We start from the raw sequence: 22,280 nt of genomic DNA on the forward strand, positions 1-22,280 counted from the left end.
CTCAGGACTTTTACTACTCTTGGGCCAATATTAGTTTTCAGATTCACACAGCTGCCTTTTAAAAATCAGGTGAATTGTATTGGAATATTAGGGAGACTTTGTGTCTGTGAGGAGACTTAGGATGTTGGTGTCCTTTTAAAGAATAAAAAAAAAAAAAACCCAAACAACTTTTCAGAATTTATTATTTGAGACTACATAAAAATCCTAAAAACAAAAAAATCCTACATTCTTTTTATGAAATAGATCTTCATATGTTTGACTACTGAGTGTAAAAGGTCTTACTGAGAAAGTTTAGACTTTGAACAGTAAATGTGACAATTATTTAACTCCTACAATGTTTAAAGCACTGTTATAGCTTATATCTCAATATAATAAAATTATATCTCTTACCTTCAAGGATATTATAGTATAACGGGAAATAAAGAGAGATATGACATGCCCATAAATTTTGCCTCAGTTTCCCCATCTGTAAAATGAAGGGATTGAATGTCAGTGGTCCCTTCTTGCTTTGATATTAAGGGAATATGGCAAATGGTTTTTTAGAAAGCATTCAACAGCTTTCCTATATTCAGAATTAGGGATTCTTTTCTCAACAAATCCAGGTGAGATACAGAATCTATACTTTATTTTTTTTTTTTAATGAAATTACTCCAGCTCCTTCTCCCTGCTTTTTTGTTATTGCTTTATCAGTTACCATCAGGAGTGTGTCTTTTGGTTATTAATGAGTTCTGTTGTTTCATTGATACATGGTGCTGGTTTCCTAGATTTTACAGGAAACAAACCACATGACAAAATAAAACACCATGCTGTGAGCGTTGGATAAAAGACCAGAAAAAAAAAAAAAAGAGTCCTCTGAGCCGAGAGCTGCTTAGAAGCTCTGTGATACATTAGCTTGGTTTCCCTTACCCTAAGCCAGTGCATTGGCAAATCTTCAGCCTGCCTTAGGGAGAAATTCGCCCCTCAGCAGCCTTCCTTCAAAGCCCTTACACTTCTCAGCTGTGCTCCTGTCTCCCCGAATTACTCCCCAAAGACCCAGCAATTTTCCTTCTAAGTTTTTTTCCACCCATTTAAAATTGAGGGTCTTTCTGTTTTTCTCGCAGGGATTTAAAGGCAGCTTCAGGGAATACCTAAGTTTTTCTCTCTTCTCCAACTGCAATATGTTGGGAACAATGAGCTGGAGTGGTCGCTCTGAATCATCGGATGGCTTCCAGGGCTCCTCTGAGTGTTTTAGATTTATATGATTTCAGGCAAGCTTGGCTGCTGTAAGGGAACAGTCCTTTCTTTTCTAAGAGATCAGTTCTCAAGGTGTTCCTCACCAGAAAAAGTGAGCTATGATAGAAATGAGTATCTGAAACCTTGGCCTGGACACTGGTGGACCACTGTTTGGAGAGTCCTGAAGGGAGGGTCCCACCATTACCAGAGACGTTTGTTTCTTTCCAGGCATGTTATCCCCAACCCTTAGAAGAACAGACAACTTAAGAAGTCAGACACAAAACTGTGGAGGAGATAAGACTGCTTTCTTGGTGAAATGCCTATTTTCTGCACTGATTTAGTAGGTATCAGTCCCTGACCACAGGCATTTGTCATGTTCACTTTCACTGATGGTTTGGAATCTAGTCTACTGGATGGACCAATACTGTGAATGACTGTGACATGCCCTATAGGTTGCTACAGGAGGTGATAAGTTTTTCTTTTGTCAAAATATTCTGATCTACCATTTCTTCAGCTAACAAATTGCTTATTAGTTACGAGGTCTAACATGGATGGATAAATCTTTTCTACTTTTTCTATAAGCTTACTAATTCACCATGATCCTCCCTTTATTGAAAAAAAAAGCCCTTCTAGAGAGATAAGTTGACTTTATGTATTAAGTTATTTCATTAGGCAGCCAGATTTAATATCTAGTCCTTATTTTTAAGGACACTGATCAGAGGCAGCGCTGTGTAGTGGCTAGAATACTGGCAGAGCTTGGTTCATATCCTGCCTTATATAATTACACAAGTCACCACTTCTTTGGGACTGAGTTTCCTTATCTATAAAAGGAGGAGGTTGGACCTGATAATTTCTAAAATATCTTTCCGTGTTATAAAGTTATAGTCTACCTGCCAAAGCTATATAGTATTCCTGGGCTTATGAAGTGTTTGGCATTTGAAGTAGTTTATGATGAGGTAGAATAACCTTTAGATTCAATAAGGTTCTGCTTTTATGCATCAAATGTAGCTTGAGAATAGCAAGACCACTACCTTTTCTGTTGTTCATATTTTATGATTACAGACTCTTTCCAATAGACTATAATATAACATTTCAGAAACTATCTCCTTTCTCCATTTACCCATGGCAATTCTCCCCCCTCTCCCCCTTAAAAATATATTGTTTCCTTGAGTTAGTTCAACCAACTTTAGCTTTCTTTCCTTAAACAAATTTATGGACGTGTCCCAATTTGCAACCATGCTGAGAAGTGACTGTATAATCCCTTACAATGTTCTCTTTGGCCATTATATGTCTTGGGTCTTACTGTTAATCCTGACTAAAAAAACAAGCATTTCCTTCTGAAAGCCCTCAACTTCAAGCAGCACCAACTGCAAAGTGTTTTATGTGCTAAATGCTCATCATAAATTATTGTCTCTGAAACCTCCTGCGTCTCCCTTGAAGGGCAGGAGAAGTGGGAGAAGTTTGCTCTGTGATCCACCCTGCCAGGAATGAACCAATCATTGGAGTTCAATGGATACTTCCTGCCTGAGTTTAGCTAATTCTACACTAGTGACCCAGTTACTATGGCTATCTTTAAAAACAAACCTCCCATGGGAAATACACCCCCACTGACTTGAAGCAGGAAGAAAAAAGTCAAACTTTGTTTTAAAATCTGGGCCCTTTGACCCATAAAAGTTAATTTCTTTTCCTGTAGGTTCTTCCAAAAGTCATAATGAGCCAGACTCAATTCCCACTATGATGCATGAACATAAACAGATGTGGGTAGGTTTTTAAGACACTATCTTATATTGATTTTAATTACTAATGATTAAAAAAAACCTCATTTTACTATAGAATTAATTATAATAGTAATGTTAGTGAACATTTATATAGTGTTAGGTACTATTATCATCCCCATTTTACCGTTGAAGAAACAAGAGGCAAACAGAGGTGAAGTGATTTGCCCAGGGTCATATAGCTTGTAAGCGTCTGAGGCTGAATTTGAACTCAAGTTTTCCTGACACTAGGTCAAAGGTTTTATCCTCTATGCCATCTAGCTGTTGAACTGTATTTAAAAGGAAATTTCATATGTTAGTGGTATATATATTATGTATAATATACATATATACGCATGTATATTTACATGTTTTCTATATGACAATATTTTTAGGATTGTAAGGGACTTTAGAGGTAATTTACCTATGAGGAGGCTAAGATTCCGGGTGAAGTGACTTGTACAAGCTTACACAGGTGGTAAGTGATAAAGGGAGGATTTGAACTCAGATTTCTTGACTTCAAGTTCATTCAATTATTCTGCAACTTGCCAAATGACTTTGGAAAGTACTAATATTAGTAATATTCTTCTTTAGCAGATTTAATTTTCTTCAGTATCATTAAAAAATAAAAGTGTAATTTAAATTTATAATATTTCATTTTATTGAAAAACAAATTCAACAGTATGGCTATTTACAGTTTTTTTGATTTGAACTCAGGTGTCATGATTCCAAGTTCTTTCAGCTATCTATTCTCCAATTTGACAAATTACACTGGAAATTACTTATATGGGTAATGGACTTTAGCAGATTTAATTCTCTGTGATATTTTATTGAAAAGTAGAAAAAAAGAAAGCATACTTTAAGTTTTTCCTATTTTATTTTATTAAAACAAATCTAAAACTATTTGCTATTTTTTTCTGTCATCCAATATTTTTCACAGAATGTTAGAGTTTGCAATAACCTTAGAAACCACCCAGTTTAATCCTGACCTGATACAGGAACCATTCCACAACTTTATTTGCAAGACTAAATAACAAGGAGTCATTTAGTGTCTACTTGAAAAGCCCCAGTGACTCACTGCCTCAAAAAAACAGCACATTCTTTTTTTTTTTTTAGCTTTAATTATTGAGAAATTTTTCCTTATGTTGAACTGAAACTGGCTTCCAACTTTTTGGTCCAGGATCTCTCTGGAATACAAGGTAGTTTAACTCTTTTCCGCCTCCATACAGCCATCCAGAAACTTAAAGATAGTTGTCATTTCTCCATAGTTTTCTGTTCTCCAGGCTAAACATCCTCATTTCCTCAGTCACCTCTCATATGTCACGATCTCTAATTTTCTCTTTATTCCTTTATATGATTATAACATGACAATATCCGTTTTAAAACACAGAGCTCAAGAATGAACAAGAAATGCTTTAGATTTGTAGTCTGACTGGTGCACTCAACAAGTCTGGTGCAGGAATAAATAAATGTTGGTTCAGCCCACGAAGTAGTAAGTCTATACTCACAGAAGAAAAGTGTTTCTGTTGAGCTGGTTTATTGTTGCTACAATCTGATAGTTATTTTTGCTTAGAGATGAAAATGCCTAGTTATTTTTTCTGCCCCAAAGACCTACACACAGAACCTGACTTGGACGTTTGAATCTTCTGGTAGAATTTAGAAAACCTAGGTTTTAGAAATAGAATTTGAGGCAGCTCCTTGAATTTAAATAACTTTAAATTGATCAAAGTTACCTTCCATTGCTCAAATTACTAGCAATTAAGATGATATCTGTGCTTAGCACAGTGTCTGACACAGAGTAGGAGCTATGTAAAGGTTTATTCCCCAGCTCTCCCCTTCCCCTAACAGATACGATGGCAAATGATTGGGGAAAATAGGTTTTGAACATACTTCTTCCCCCACACCCCCACTTTCTATATTTGAATTCAGGCCTGATTCTGCTAGTAACTGTGTTAACAAGAATTAGATGTAAATCAAGACTGTTTACAATTAACTCTCGATTATTTACCTGAGGATTATGTATTTATTGCTTTATTTTCCTGAGTGCCATAATGCCAGATTTTCTGCTCTATCAGAACAGCTAAGTCAATTTTTTCATTTGCCACATTTTTTTTTTTTTTTAATGATTGATTCAGTGGTATTATAGCAGAAAGTCTACTCTGTTTGGAGTCAAAGCAGCTGAGTTCTGGCTGTGTCATTTATTACCTCTGTGACCTTGAGCAAGTCAGTTAACCTCTGAGTACCTCAATTTCCTCATCTATAAAATTAGGGATGAACTTCAGAGCTTCTTAATTTTTTTCCACTTGGGACCCCTTTGCAGTTTAGGTAGCAGTTAGTTGGCATTGTGTGACCTGAGGGCATGTGCTGTGCAAAGTGTGCATGCTTTGTGTTCAAAACCAACTCTGCAATGAAGTTATGGGATGCAAGTCTGCCAGAAACACCTTAGATTTATCATGTTAGATTTTGAATTAATTTTTGGTCGTTGCATGTTCAGAAACCATTGTCAATTTTTTTGTGGTTGCATATGAGGTGGAGACCCACAGTTTAAGAAGTGCTGACTTCTTAAACTAGATGACTGGTAGGGTCCCTTCTAACTGTTATTCTATGATCCCTAAATTCTGGAAGTAGAATTTAATTCTGGGTAGATTACTTAGTCCATCTCCCTGATGAAGCAAAGAGTTGTAAATTCTGATGAATTCCATCATAGAATCCAAGAGATGTATTAGGACCAATTAGGAAGAGCTCTGGTATTTGGCTAATTGCCCACTCAATGGTTGGCAAAGCTGTTTCATGTCAAATCCAAGTCCTGATTATCCTTGGTTTCAATAAGATCCTAGACAAAATTAGCCAATGTAAAAAATGTTTTTTTCTTCCTTCCTTCCTTCCTTCCTTCCTTCCTTCCTTCCTTCCTTCCTTCCTTCCTTCCTTCCTCCCTTCCTTCCTTACTTCCTCCCTTCCTCCCTCCCTCCGTTCCTCCCACCCTCCCTCCCTCCCTCCCTCCCTCCCTTCCTTCCTTCCTTCCTTCCTCCTCTTTCTCTTTCCCCTCCCCTTTCCTCTTCCCTCTCTTCCTTTCATAAAGCCAATGACAACCTCAGAAAAATCATTAATGATAATCATAGCAATTATTTACATTTATATAGCACCCTGAAGGATAAATATAACTTTATCTGAATTATCTTTTTTTTGATCTTAACAATCCTGTGAGGCAGGTGCTATAAGTACATGCATTTTACAAATGGAACAACTGAAATTCTGAGAAGCTAAGTAATTCCGTCCATCCCTCCCCTTTCCCTTGCTAGTCAATAAGAAACAGAACTCAAATTCAGGTCTGACTCTCAGCCCAATGTTTTTTCATTAATATATCACACTTTAGATTCTTTAGAATTGTAGTGATGTTATGGAGAAAGTTAAAAGGGCATTATTTTAACCATTCATGGCTCTTACAACTTGGCCAGTAGTATCTGTTGTATAACTGTGTATTTTTCTTATTTGCATATGTAATTAACTTTTGACAGTAAATCTTAAACAAAGGACCTGAGAGTGTTTTTTCAAATAAATCTTTGTGTCTAATTAAAATAAGTGACTGCTGTAGACAGAATTAAATTTGCAAGCCAGTGCTTGAGTAAGGTATTGAAAACTCTTGATTTCTATTTTTCTAGCCTAATTTCTGGATTAATCAAATTCTCCTAGTCTGGTCTTTGAGATATTCACTGGAGTATCTGGTAAATCAATCAATCAATCAACCTGGTAGTTGTAAAATAAAGTCATGATTTTAAGACATGAGGAAACTTCATGACCCTGAATTGAGCACTGGACTTGGAGTAAGGACCCTAGGTAAGTCACTTAACCTCTTCAAACTTGTTTCTGCATCTATAAAAAAGGCATAATAATTGTATCTACGAACCAGGCCCAAGCCTGTAATCCTTGCTATGGAGAAAGCTGATGCCAGCAGATCTCTTGTTTAAAATTCTGAGCAGCAGTGGATGTAGCTGATTGGGTGTCTGTGCTAAGTTTGGCATTAACATTAACTTTAACACCCAGGATGGTGGGTGTAGGGCACCAGGTTGCCTAAGACAGGGTGAACAGGTGCAGGTCAAAAGCAGAGAAGGTCAAAACTTTCCTGTGCAGATCAGATAGAGGAGGAAAAGCTGGGATGAGACAGTAAGACCCAGTTAAAAAAATATAGCACTTACATCACAAGGTTGTTGTAAGGATCAAAAAAGATAACATATTCCTTTGTGAAATTTAAAGTGATATGTTCATGTCAGCTATCATTATTATGGTTCTTGGTAGCAATCTTTTAGTAGCATGAGAACATTGACTCAAATTGGTTCAGTAAAGACTTGCAACTATTATTTTCTACTAGCTACCTCCTAGGGAAAGGGTGGTTTTATCCAATATAATGGCAGTAATTCTGACCAGTTGACACAATATTGTGCCTCTTTGGCCTTTAGCAATGGAAAAAAAAAGGGGAGAAGTGTGGTGGGGTTGCCAAGTGTTTGGACATTCTCACATGTCCACAACCACTATTATGGCTTCAGGGAAGTGACCAGGGACTTCTGATGACCCTTTCCCCAGGTTTCCCCGTTCCCATCTTGTGCATCTCACTATAAGGATGATGGTGAGATTACCTACTAGGGCTTGCTCCAGTATTCCTGATAGCATGCTCATCTCCTTTAGCAAACCTTAGCCCAACCCTGACAGCAAATGTGCTAACTGAAGAGATCGTGCACCGAGGCATATACTGACCAGAGGCTCACCCTGGTGGCTTCTAATAAAGGCCCACATAGTGTCCCATGTTGGTAAAATATTTCTTTCTCACCAACTAATGTTATTGACAGCACTTGTATTATCATGAAATCAGACTTATGTGAAATATACATCAAATTGCCTTAAATTTGAGGTAGTCTAAAGCAGGAAATTCTGGATGGACTAATAAAATATGTTGATTTATTTTTTACCCATTGGTCTCAGGAAGGTGTTTTAGGAATTGTTTGGACTCCTTCAGGATAAACTTGTCTAAACTTGATCTTAGTCAAAAGTCCCTCTTGTAATTAATACGTTTTCTGTCTGAATAACCAGTTTTGAATAAACATGGGCTGGGGGTGATGGGATTAAGGAAGTTAATGAATTATAGGAGGGCTTTTATTAAGCAGCATAGATAGTTCTTGCAAACCTTGAATTAATTTTTATGAATCAGGTCCAAAGAACTTAAGTAAAATACAGATAATATTTCATAAGTAATTTCAATCCTCCTTAATAGAACAAGTCTCTGGTGTGTAATATTTAGGTAACGATTATCATAAAATAGACATCTTTTGAGGGCAATTATGTGTTCTCAATTCTTTTTTATGAGAGAGCTGGGAGGAGGATGTCATTATATCTGACAGTATATTTATCTCACATAGTATTCATGATATTCTGATGGGAAAGCAGTGGTCTGACTCTATATGAGTATACTTATGGAAGTGCTGCATATATTGCTAAACCTGTTTATACATGACAAAGCAGTGTGACTCAATAACCCTAAGCACAGGCTGTTACTAGGCTGGTACAGTGAAGTGTTGTATATGAAAACAGAGTTACATGCACTGAGTAAGCTCCCTTAGGGGAGTAGCAAAGATGCTCAGGGGAAAAAGAGAAGGCCTAGTCTGGGAAGTGATGAATAACTTTGAAGTCAAAGGTGAAACTCTTGGTCCTGATCTTTATACTTTTGTAGAATTTTTAGTCTTTCTCATTTTATGCATAAAGATACTTGTTTGACAATTAATACAATGTATGAACAAGTATCTGAATACCTAAGCACACGTGTGTATATGCAGGCATATAATGTGTAGTGTATGTTATATGTCATATTTACATATATGTCTATATTTCCCTCTTCCAGATTACTATATCCTTTGCCAAATGCTAGACTCCTAAAGTGCTTTACGTAACAGAATTAGACTTTCAATAATTCACCGTCCTTTAAGGGTTTGCTTTTTTCTGAATTTCTGCCCGTGTAATAAGGTTATTAAATTTTGCACGTGCCTCATTTTGTTAGCTTCCTTTCTGTTCCCCTGGAGTATAATAAGATCTGTGTTGTCCTTGTTGACTGTTCTGGTTAAAGTTCTTGCAGGTGATCCTTTGAGAAATTAATTGGCATTATATTGTGGCAATAAATATGGAACTTAACTCAACCTAAGTAAGGGTCCAAGTCTGAGGATGTTTATTGAATGGAGTATGAGGCCTTTTTGAATTTGACCATTGGTAATTATCCTGAAAACATTGCCTTCTGTCAATTTCCTTTCTTAGCTCCGTTGTGAATATATAAATTATCACTGATCTTGAAAAAAGAAAAAGCTGTCATAGAGGAAGATGAGCTTCAGGTTTTATGTCTCATTCAGTCATTTTCAGTTGTGTCTGACTCTTTGTGACCCCATTTGGGGTTTTCTTGGCAAAGATACTGGAGTGGTTTGCCATTTCTTTCTGTAGCTTATTTTACGCATGAGGAAACTGAGGCAAATAGGGTTAAGTGACTTGCCCAGGGTCACACAGCTGGTAAATGTCTGAGGTCAGATTTGAACCCAGGAAGATGAACCTTCCTGATTCCAGGCCCAGTCTTCTATCCACTGTGCCACCTAGATTAATTACTTCATATTTTTAAAGAATCACATGGTAGTACTTTAAAGTACAACAAAATACTTGATTTCTACTCAAATTTTTATACTAAGGAGGCAAAAACATGTGTTTTATAAAATCTTCTGGTCATGGCCAACATATGGATTTATTTTACTTACCTCTACTTAAGGGCAGGGGCTGTCTTTCTTGTGTGTTACTATGCTTTGTTTGTAAAACAGTGCCCGGAACATGGCTGATTATTGATTGATTAATTACAAAAGAAGTTTCTCTTTAAGGGGTGGAGTTAGTTATTGTGAAGTTGTAGTGAAGTTAATTTAAAAAAAAATTTTAAAAGCTTTTCAAAAAATGTATTTTGAGAAAGGGATGTTGGCATCACAAAAAGAGTTGTATGTAACATTTTTGTTGTTTTTTAAGTGGTTTTCTGCCAAACAAATTGCACCCTACGAGGCTTTCTTTGGTCCTGGCCTCGGTCCATTCTGGGTCTGATATTCAAGATAAAACTTATCATGAGATGATGCTAAATGAAATAAGTAGAACTAAGAAAATAGTATATATAATTATAACAATATAAATAGAATTTTTTTTAATAGAGAGATTGAAAGGTCTGTGATTTATAACGACTGAATTTGACCCTGGAGAAGAAATGAGAAAATGTATTTCCTTCTTTATACAGGTGGAGGATTATGGCTATGTAGTTTTGCATATACTATCAGGTATAGTTGGAGTATTGACTAGTTTTACTGTACTGATCTATTTCCATTTTTCTTTTCTTTTTTTTTGTGAAAAGAAGTTGCTTACTTCACAGTTGAGGGGAAAGGTATACATTTAGAAATGAAAGTGCTATAAAAAACAAAAAATGCATAGTTTAAAAAGCACTAAGGAGTATCAATATTGTTACATGCTGGTATCTATACTCTGAATAGAGGTGCAGGGGAGTTCTCTGACATTTGCTTACAGGATTATAGTCTTAGAACTGGAAAGGATATTGGAGGTCATTTAGTTCAGCCTCCTCATTTTACAAATGAGAAACTAAGACCCAAAGAGGTTAGCTGACTTGCCCAGGGTCACCCAGTACCTAAGTTGAGATTCAAACTCAGGTCCTCCAACTCCAAATTCAACATTCTTCCTATCATACCAAAGTGCTTCTTTTATATGTCTACATATTAAGATATTTGGAAAATTGCTTTGGGAAAATGAGATGAGACTATAATGTTATGAAATTTGGGGAAAAATAGGAGTACTTTGGTAAATAAAGATTTAGAGATTATTTATGAACCTTATCAAAACTCAAAACATTTTTGTATATTATCCCTAGGGTATTAACTTTCCCCAAACTGTCATTGCATCCCTGCTGGACCACTCCCTACTCCTCCTTGTTTTGATAATCCAAGCTCATTCCAATTGAATAGTTTAGAGAGACGCTAGAAAGAGACTGAAAAATAACTTCAAACAACCCCATGGGAAAGGGATACATTTGAGTACTGCCTCTCCCATTCCAGCTCTTTTTTTATCCTTCTTGATCTACCACTGGCAAAATATGAAGAATCAGATACAAAAGAACCCTCAGGTTCAGCCTTCTTCAGCTGGTCCCCATTAGTTGCAGGTTAAAAAAAAAGTACATCTTTCCCTGCTCTGAGGTGATCAAGATAATTTGATCATTACATCCCCAGTGTTCACTTTACCTTAATCTGCATAAGGTTTCTTGGGGAAATGTCCTAGAGAAGATAGAGGTAATTAGATCAAGGCTTAGTGACTGTTCAAGTCATAAGAGATGTCATGGGAAAAGATTTGGAGTTGGGTGTGACAGGTGGGGGAAAAAGTAGGCCAAGAGAAGCTTAGTTTGACAGATATATATCATTGTACTTATTTTATACAGTTCAACTGACTTAGCAACATTTATTGACCAACAATTGGGTACAGACAACTATGCATGCATTAGGAACCGTGGGAGATGCATGGGCAAGAAAACTTGTCATGGGGATTCTCAAGAAGGACCTAAATAGTGAGGCCCAATATGTAAAGTAAAGGGTCTTTAGATGGTCATCCTTACTTGTGTGGAAAGAGGACCCATTTCAGTTAGAAGATTTTGTGATTCTAAGAGCTCTGTACATTGTACAAATATATTTGTGTATAGATGTTTAAAATAATGATTTTTGAACATGAAATAGATATATCTGAAAGATCATTAGAGAATTCTTTGGCTCTGTTAAGAGAGATAGAGTGTCCAAGGGAAAGGAGGTGATAATGCTTCTCTACTCTGTTCTGCTTGGTTCAGATTAAACTAGATTCAGTGCTGGGTACCATATTATAGGCAGAACATGGAGAAAGTGAAGAGTGTTTAGAAGGCGATAGGATGGTGAAGGACCTTGACATCTAACCATGTGATGATTATTTGAATGAAATGGAGATATTTAGGCTGAAAAAAGGTCATATTTAGGGAGAATTTGATGGCTACTTTTAGAAATTCCATTATGTGGAAGAAGATTGGACTTATTTTGTTTTGCTTAGGGGAAAGAACTAAGGTCAGTGAGTAGAAGTTGGAAAGAGGAAAATTTCGGCTTGATGAAAGGGAAAACCTTCCAACAATTAGAGCTTTTCAAAAGGAAAATGAGCTGCTTCAAGAGGCAGACTTCAATGAAGGTCTCCAAGCAAAGGCTGGGTACTCATTTGTTAGGTATATTAATTGCTATTGGTTAGACTAGGTGGCCTTTGAGTTCCTGTTGAACTCTTAGATTCTGTGATTCCCAGAAAGATTTCCCAGGAACAAGCAAATTTTAGTAATTACTCAGTGAGATCATGCTCTCAGACTTCCTTCATATGATACCTTTGGAACACTCTTTCTGAGTGGTATCCAAATGCACAAATTCCTTCTGGGAGAAATATTATCAAAATCTTCCATGAAACATTTTTTTTCTATATGACGTTGAACGTTTTTTTTCAATAGGAATGTTTAGACAGCTTTAGCTCTTGCCCTGCGTTAATTTACTATTCCTCCTTCCTCAATTGCCTTGAATTTACTTTGTTTACAGTTTATATACAATTATCTATGAATTTGTTGTTTTCTGCAATAGGATGGAAGCTCTTTGTCAGGACTGTTGCATTTTTATCTTCGTGTTCACCATGACCTAGCATAGGACAAATAGTATGCACTTAATGTGAGAAATGATCCTTTTGAACCCCTACTCTATTCTAATCAACATTAATCAGTTTGATATTGATATAAATCATATAAGGATAATTAGATAAGAGAGGATCTTATAGCAGGCTTTTATTATAGACCTCAGATTTTAATGTAACATTCAATACTTGCTTGCCAGCTATTTGTGCACCACAAGAATACAGACAAAGATGTCTTCATCCTGTTTTATTCAAATTCCATGTCCAAATCCAGCATGGATGGGATATCTTGACTCTTTGGAATGTCCCTTAAGTTATTTTTGTACCTTTGGACCACTTTCTCTTGCCCAACATGAGCCAGTGATCATCTTATGACTATTTGGCCACCAGAGATGACTCTTGCCTTGCCCATCTTAATTTTTGCCCCTCAAGAGTGAGGTCTATTAACCAATGAGATTCTATATTTTATCATGCCTCTTTTGCATCCTTTGCATAAAAATGAAGTCCTGAGGATCAGGGATATCTCAGATTGTGAAGAAGATCTGAGGCCCACTTCGTTAGAGGGGATTGAGCCATTCACTCAGAGCCCTATCTCAGTTTCTTTTATTGTAAGTGGACAATTTTAAACTCCACTTTAATAAAAGATAGTTGATTGATGGATTGGATTAAACTAATCACATCATAGATGTGCACAGGTTACTCCATTAAAATAAAAATTAATCACCTGCAATTTTTTATGAGAAAATATAGACAAAAGTTACAAATCTTTAAAAAAATTGGAATTTTACAAGACAGTCAAAAAAATTTCAGTTTAATTTCAGTGATTAGAGGCTGCACTAATCCATATACAGAATTCAGAACTAGGGGAATCATGCTGCTCATTTCTCTGGTCAGACCAATTTTAGACCATCATGTTAATTTCTGAGTTCCATATTTTAGGAAGGACATTGACAAGTTGGGAAAGCATCAATTAAGAGGGAGACCAAAATGACTTGAAAGATAGGGAAATCAGTTAAGGAAAAATGAGACGTTTAGCCTAAGAAAAAAATGATATTGGGGATGTGGAGGTAGGATGGGGTATGATTTCTGTCCTTCAGAAAATTAGATTTATTGGACTTGGTCTCAGAGGGCAGAACTGTGAACAATGCGTGTAAGTACAGGGATACAGACTTCAGCTTAATATAAAGAGAAGCTTATTAAGAATTAGTTTTTATGAAGTGTCCAGTCAGTGGAGGTCTTCAAGGGAAAGATGAGTGATAAAGGGGATGTTATAGAGTAGATGAGAGTTCAGGTTAGTGTTCCTGATAGGCTCTGAAGTCTGTTATTGGGGTTCTATGACTCTATGACTTTAGCTAGGCGAATGAGAATATACTGGCTAGAGAGTGATGAGAGAAGTTTTATAGTGGTGGGAGATGGCCTGGAAACTGAAATCAATTTCTAAATTTGATAGAAAATGTGGGAGACCACCCTGGAAAAATGTCAAGATGTAATTGACACAGGGCAAAATGAAAAAGGAAGAAAGATTGTAAGATCTTAGGCAGGTATGTGTTGGAGCCAGTAAGAGAGAGCTGATTGTTAAATTTTTAGCATGAGCATTTATACCACAGACATCAGTAAAGACTGCAAATCAAGTCTTGATTTCTTTTGTCTCAAGACAAAAAAAATGAATGGATAGCAAGTTAATAATGCAAGTTAAGCTTATAAGTGTATTGTGCATACTTTTTTTTTTGGAGAGTCAATTGTGAAACATTTACATGTGCAGGTTTAGATTGATGTTAATATGAATCTTTTGGACTAATGGGAAGATGAATGAGAAAAGCAGTGAATGGTGGAAACGTTTTAGGGTAGTATTGACTTATTAGGTCAGTTCACCTAAGAGATTTTAGTATATTTGCACTATGAATTGCCCGTTTTATTATAGGTTGTTTTCACTGTGTCTTCTGTGACTGCTATGGATGACATTATGGTGTGAAGTGTCCCTAATTTGTGAATTTATGCCTGTAGAAATAAAACCAAATGGTGGAACAACCCCCCTCCCCTCTCTCTCTGTAAGGGATTTTATCCATCTTTTTCTTTTATAAATTTTATATTGAAGCTGCAAATGCAATTATATTTGGGGAGATTTCCTTGCTAAGTGGAAGAAACACTTACATTAAATATAATGTATTATAAAATTTCTGCCTGAATATTGACTTAATCGTTGCTTGTAACATCTTAGTTTGCCCATTAAAAGTTTTTCATTACTTTTTTTCCTTCCTCTGTAACTTTTGTGAGAAGTCTTATTCACTCTGCAAACTTTGTCTCATCCCTTAGCACATCCCTTCCAAGATAACATTAACTTGTTCAAGGTACTTCTCAGGAGTTATTAGAAACAAAGTAGATTGGCCATCCATCCATCTTCTAAGGTTGCTGAATGTGTTCCAAGGCTGATGCTGTCAAAAGACCAATCGTGAGTTCAGAATGAGTGTCTTTAAGTTCATCCACCTATATTAAGGTCTTTTAGAATCCTCTAAACCTTTAAAGGCCAGATTCAAAGTGAAACTTTATTGGTAAATTTTATTAGAAGTGAAGCTTTTTCTTTATATGATCAAGAGTAATCCATTCCCCAATGAAAGGCTGTTTCTCTTCTATAGACATAGGAACTCTCTGTCACTGTGGAGACACATCACAGGCCTGAGAAGAACATCAGAAGCAATAGTTTTCAAGGATCCTTCTGAAATATCTTGTAATCCAACCAAGTATATTATATATTTCAATAAATTCCACTTGTGTATGTAAATAATGCTTTAGCCACTTTTTTTTTCTTTGACCACTTAATGGCATAATGGATCATCACTTAACCAATAACAAAGAGAACATTTGCAGTTAAATGTTGAATGAGCAAGAGAGACATTATCTCTTCTGCTTGTGAAATTAATTTCATGAATTTTATTTAGTGTCTTCTTGCCCACCGACCTCCTACTTTTGAGCATGCTCAGTTGGCATTCCAGTCAAGTACATGAAAGCTTGGGGTGGACTTGGTTCAAGATATGTGTGATGGAGGGCTCCCCACGCCTTCCCATTCACAGTAGCCCCAGGTATCCTTTGACTGCTTTCTATTGACCATAATTACACAGAATTTTATACTGAGTAGTAATGAAAAGTCTTTAATTGACTACTGAACCAGGAATCCAAGGGCTTACTGAAGGGGGTGATCTCTGCCATTCAGGCTTCTTCTTCTTGCTGGTTTTCGTGAATAAACCCAACTCTCTGAGACCTCTGGAAGATACTTTCTTTCATTTGACCATAACTCATGAGCTCACAGCTGGCTAGGAAAGCCTGGGCCTGGAAAGGGCTTCTTCCTGGTTTGTCTTCTGTCCTTTGGTAGAGGGCCTTAGGGCTTCTGAAAAGGCACCTGGAAAGACACCTGGAATCTTCCTATTCCATGGTACTCCTAGATTTGCTGAGAGAAGAGGAAGAAGAAGGAGAAGGGGAAGAAGAAGAAGAAGGGGAAGAAGAAGAAGAAGAAGAAGAAGAAGAAGAGGAAGAAGAGGAAGAAGAGGAAGAAGAAGAAGAAGAAGAAGAAGAAGAAGAGAGAGAGAGGAAGGGAGAGAGAGAGACCGACCCCATTTGGTCTGTATTCATTGGAGGTGAGATGTAAAATAGTCACATAGGTAACACAAGATAACAAAGGGAAGACCTAAATACAAACTCTCTGACGTGAAGATAATTTCTAACCCCATCTTTTGGAGTGTTTACCTAAAAAGCAAGCACAGAGGCCTCCCAGGTCAGCTATAGAACTATTTTAATCTAGAACAATGGGATCAGGGAGAAAGAAAGAGGGAACTTGGCTGTATTCACTGAAGGTAAAGTATAGCACAGTCAGCCAGACCCTTGCAAAGAAAGAAACTGTTTACAAATTGACTTGAATATTAGCTTCTCAGCTCATTGTGCTGGTAGTGATAAGTTCCTGGATTTTGACCTAATAGCCCTTTTCTATGGGATATAAAACTTCTCTTTCCTTATCTGATTTGTGATTGTGCTCTGGGTACCTTTTTCCATTCCCTCATTTTTGAGGAGACTAGAACCTAGGGAAATCTGAGGTGGTTTTAGAACTGGAGCACTGGGGAGTCTAGATCCTGTATTGAGAAGACAGGTACTACAAACCATGAAGGAAGGTAAAGGACAAGGAATGCTGAAGGTCGCCAGTCCTGGTGGTCTCAGTCTAGTGGTTTCTATTATGGTAGACTAGCAGAGTTTCATAGCTGGCCTGGGAGGCCTTCATCTTTTCTTTTTAGTTGGACTTTCCAAGACATGGAAAGGAAATAATCTTGAAATCAGTGAACTTGTGTTCAAATCCTCGGTTTGTTACCTTGTGTTATCTGTATGACCTTAGGAAAGTCATTTATAAACTCTCTGTACCTTAATTTCCCTATCTATAAAATGAAGACATTGGATTAGATGACCTTTAAGTTTCTTTTGAAGCACCAGATCTATGATTTTATGATAGAGCTTTAGTCAGGAGGAAGTTGTCTGGACAGGTGTGATTTCATAGTCCCTGAACTTTCATTCCTAAAAAGGTATGACTGGTATTTCATCATGTTCTTAGGAAATTTCTAACGTGAGTTGACATGTTACTAAAAGAAATGAATAAGAGGAATAAAAATCATTATATGTTATACTTGGGGGTCGAATAAGGCCTGTGTAAAGGAACCCTTCATGATGATGGTGTGTGTGACTCAGAGCTAAACGGACTTGTTCTTTGAGATTATAAAGTAATCCTCTCATTGGCTACTGAGCTGGAACCACTAGTGGCAGCATAGAGTAGTGACAAGAGCACCAGACTTAGAGTCAAGAAGATCTGAATTAAAATCTGACCTCAAGCACTTGTTAGCTGCATGGCAAGTCACTGAACCACTATTTGTCTCAGCTTCATCATCTGTAAAATGAAGATAGTAATAATACCTACCTTCCATGGTTGTCATGGGGTTTTATTAGAATGTTATTTGTAAGCTTAAATTCTTAAAATACTCTGAAATACTAGTTACTGTTATTATTACCTGTGTGACCCTGTGTAATGGTAATTTAAATGGGAAGATCTTTCCCATTCACTAATAGGCCCATGTGACCTGCCTGGGTCATACGGAGCCTATGGTGGGAGGAACATTCTGAATGGATGGAGCAGGAAGGGTGGGACAGGAAGAAGCAGAGTTAGAGCACAGCTGAGAGGAGGTTAGTCAAGAAAGCAGTCAGAGCTAGGAAGGGTGTAGCCAGCTGGCTAGTGTGAGTGAAAGAGATTGTTTGTGATTTTGTCTAAGGGAACCTGCTTGTGTTTTGTTTAAGGGAGCTGGATTGTGGGAAGCCTAGCAAGGGGAAGGCTTGGGGATGGTGTTGTTCTCTGCATTGTTGTTATGTGTAGATTTTTGTTACTATGATGGATTTGGCTTTCTGGTGTCTGAATAAATGTTTTGGTTGTGTCTTTCATGTAAGGTCTGTTGTATTTCGTGATTCAGAATTGCTCTGGGACATTTATGGTCACAGAAAGCACCGTGAATATCGCATTGGCGTTATACCCTGGCCAGTTACTTAAATTCTCTATTTCTCAGTTTTCATATCTGTTAAATGAAGAATTTGGACTGAGTGGAGTCTAAGCTTCCTTTTTGTCCTACTCTCACCTTGACTGACATGAGATAGCCAATGTCCATGTCCTGACCAGGTGAGACAGACCCTAGCTTTTGGCCTGCCACTTCTCTATTCTTTTCTTTCCCAACCTTAGATAAATGACCGTTAATTCTAAGGAGCATGTGTCTTGGCTTGGAGACCACCTTGGGAGTTTAAGATGTTTGATAGTCTTGGGTCTTTGGCTGGAGCTGATCTGAAGCAAAAGCAAAATTGTTGTTCATGACAACAATTCCAGCACCTTTGGAGGAGTTTATCACCAACAAAGTATGAACTCAATCCTTGGCTTATTCACCCAGGGGATATGGACTTTGGGGGAGACAGTAGTGAGCCTAGGTGGGGCAGCTAGGTGGTGCAGTGGATAGAGCACCAGTGCAAGAGTCAGGAGGACCTGAGTTAAAAACTCACCTCAGACACTTGACATTCACTAGCTCTGTGACCTTGGGCAAGTCACTTAACCCCAGTTGCCTCATCCTGGGTCATCTCCAGTCATCCTGATGAATATCTGGTCACTGGATTCAGATGGCTCTGGAGAAGTGAGGCTGGTGACCTGCACAGCCCTCCCTCACTCAAAACAAAGTCAAGTGCAAGTCATGTCATCATTTCTCTGATGGCATGGTCTTCTTCAGCAACAAGGGACAAACACACTGAGCCCAGGTGAAATGTAAAATGTCTAATAAGCACTCTTCCTGGTTGACTGATGGTTTTAGTTGGTTTTAAATATCAACCTCAAATAGAATATAACATCATTTAGTTTTGCTTGTTTAGTTTATCTTTCTATTAATTTTCACTTGGGAGTATTTTTGTTAAGTATGTCTTTTGTGTGGAGGAAATAAATTTCTGTACCATATCTGATTTATATCGTCCATATTGCCTTTTCTAGACAGACTCACATAAGTATGAATATAAACCTTAAGCCATTTCCCTCAACTCTGACTCTACCAGGGGTGCAAAGTAATGAGCCAAAGAATATTAGAAAACATAGTCTGATGCCTTTTCTAAGTGGTCAGGCCCACCAGATTTGAACTTAATCTAGATCATGCACATGAGTTCAGAGCAGAAGGAGCCCTTGGTGGAGATAGGAGTGAATGTAGTGCTCCAGTAGCCCTGGGTCTAACAGCAGTTCTTTTAGCTATCATAAGACTGCATTGCTATAAATTTTTTAACATAAGGTTGGAAATCAGCATACCTAATGGATATGTCCAACTGTCCCTCCTGGGAATTTTAAGAACAACCTGGCATAGGTGGGGCATACTTGAAAGCAGAAGCACATCACTGAGTGAGCAGAGGATATGTATTTACAAGCCTGTTCTGGGGCCTCATTCTGACTCCTTGCTGTCATCCTTGTGTTTACTAGGTCCTTGTATAATTACTTGATGAACAATTCTTGGACTGTGTTCTTAGGCAAATGCATGTCAGCTCTCTCCAGCATGCTTCCCCCAGTCTATTGCCAGATTGCCTATACTCTTCACAACACCTGACCAATTGTTGCACCATGTCTGTCATGAATGTCTTTCCTCTTTCCCTCACCTTTCCTCCAGTAACACCTGGATTCTAATCCAAGATCTACAGCTAACTAGTTGTGTAATCTTGGTTAAATCACTTACCTTTCCTGGACAAAAGAGGGAACTATATCTCCAATTTTCCTTAAGGCTGTCAAATTATGTGATTCTAGTAAATTGATCCAAAATTCTTATTTTTTTCTGAGAATTATTTTTGTGTGAAATTGATGTCTATTCTCTCTCCCATCTCTGAAAATCAACATGTTATGGTATTGAGTAACTGGGATTTCTTTCCAATTAGAATCAGGTTGTTCTGCCAAAAACAGTTATTACTCCTGAGGTATGACATGCTCATATACTGCTCACATCAGCCAATCCAGCTGGTCCAGGTGTTTGAAACTGGTATAATGTCTAAAGATCTGGATTTGGAGACAGAGGACATGTGTTCCAATCCCTGCTCTATTACTTATTATTTATGACTTTGGGCAAGTTATTTCAACACCCTGGGCCTCAGTTTCCTCATTTGTGAAAGGACTCTAAGGTCTTCTACAATTCTAAAACTAAGAGTCTTGCTTTCCACTCTGTTGTTGCCTTATTCTTTCTCATTCTTTTGTATCCCCTAAGTCTTGAAAATTCCTCCCTATCTTTGAATAAGCCTTAGTATCTTCCCCATCTTTATGTGACATACTACAAAACAAAAATAAACAAATAAAACCACCAAAATCTGAGGCAGGCATCAATATGAAATTACTCTCTTGAAGGACAACAGAACTGTGACAGGTTTCTAGAGTTGGATGTTTATATATGAATATGTCCATATGTATATTACACTTACAAATAATCTATGAAATAAACATACTTCACATTGAAAAAAAATGGGACCACACTGGTATTGCCTTTCCCCTGCCGGTGGGTCAATAGCACAGCGAGCTTTTCACTTCATTCTAGAATCTTTGATGAATATCAGACTCATGGAAGACTCCTGAAAGACAAGAGAAATCCTCAAGCCTGGAAGAAGACAAATGTGTCCATTATAGAACAGTGAATTTAAGTTTGAGAGCTGGGAAGATACCTTAACAAACTACCAACTAACCAGTTAGCTGGGAGTAGACCATATACCGATCTATCTGAAGAGCAAATCGTGGTAGATCAATTTCATTTCCTTCTGTGACAGAGTAACAGGTCATCCAGATAAATGGGGGAAAATAGAATTGCTCTACCTGGATTTCAGTAAGAATTTTGGTGCTCTGTGAAATTCTCATCAATTTATGTCACAAAGCTATCCCCTCACAACTTCTGTTCTAACAGTTTCAGTCTCCAAGGCATTACCTATCTTTTAGAAAGTTGTTCCTGCAATTTGGATATGCTGCTACAAAGTGACTATGGTTTTATTTTCAGAACTACAAAATATATACTTTTCCTTAGATTCAAAGTGGTTTCTCTCTGACCCAACCTACCCAGATTATCAAATAGTTTTGATATAAAAGTTGATATATTAAACTTCAAAAATTAAAAGCAAGTATTAAATAGAGAATATTTTAGAGTAATTTTAAAGCAAACAATCCTTAAGATACAAGAAAATTGTGTGCGTGTGTGTGTGTGTGTGTGAGAGAGAGAGAGGGAGAGAGAGAGAGAGAGAGAGAGAGAGAGAGAGAGAGAGAGAGAGAGAGAGAGAGAGACAGAGAATCAAAATTAGAGAGACAGATGGAAAAAGACAGACATAGACAGAGAGACTTGTGTGTTAGGCTATTACACTTAATCATAGTAAATAACCTTGGACTGACTTTTGTCTCTGTCTCTTGTGGCATGACTTTGAGCAAGTTGATTAACTTCTATGAGACTCAGTTTCCTTATTTGTAAACTGGAGAAAAAAACATCCACTTCATAGATTCTTTGTGATAATTAGAGCAAGAATAGTCTCATTGTAATCTGTCTTGATCAGACCTTAGTTGGGGTATGGTGTTCATTTCTGGGCACCACATTTTAGGAAGAACATTGATGATCTGGAAAGCTCTGGAAAGCAATCAGGATGATGGGTGTTGTTTGAAGGAGGTCTTTATGTCTTGTTTGTAGAAGAGAAGACTTTGGGGCAACATGATAGCTGTCTTCAAATACTTTAAGGGACTATAAAGTGGAAGAGGGATTGGATTTTTTCAATGGATTTCAGAGGGCAAAAGTTAACAGCAATGCATTTAAATCACAGTGAAGTCAATTTAGGCTTGAAGTAAAGAAAGACTCCCAAAGAATTCATATTATTAAAAAGTGGAATGTGTTGCCTCAAGGTTTAATAGGATCCAACTTACTTAAAATCTTCAAGTAAAGTCATGTTAGGGATCTAGACAAACTGTTAAGGGATTGTTCATTCAGGATCATAGGTCTAGGAAGGATTATAGAAGGCATTTAGACCAATCCTCTC

At 37.3% G+C, this 22,280-nt stretch overlaps 1 long non-coding RNA gene across 1 annotated transcript; it reads right to left on the minus strand.

The window, feature by feature from the left end:
- Positions 1 to 390: 390 nt before the first annotated feature.
- On the minus strand, positions 391 to 21,058 carry LOC140511237 (uncharacterized). Its single transcript, XR_011969477.1, has 3 exons — positions 20,958 to 21,058; positions 20,724 to 20,846; positions 391 to 466 (listed from the first exon to the last, which is right to left on the minus strand). It is a non-coding gene; the product is annotated as an uncharacterized lncRNA (long non-coding RNA).
- Positions 21,059 to 22,280: the final 1,222 nt, after the last annotated feature.

This window comes from Notamacropus eugenii, chromosome 6, assembly GCF_028372415.1.
Source record: "Notamacropus eugenii isolate mMacEug1 chromosome 6, mMacEug1.pri_v2, whole genome shotgun sequence".
NCBI lineage: Eukaryota > Metazoa > Chordata > Mammalia > Diprotodontia > Macropodidae > Notamacropus > Notamacropus eugenii.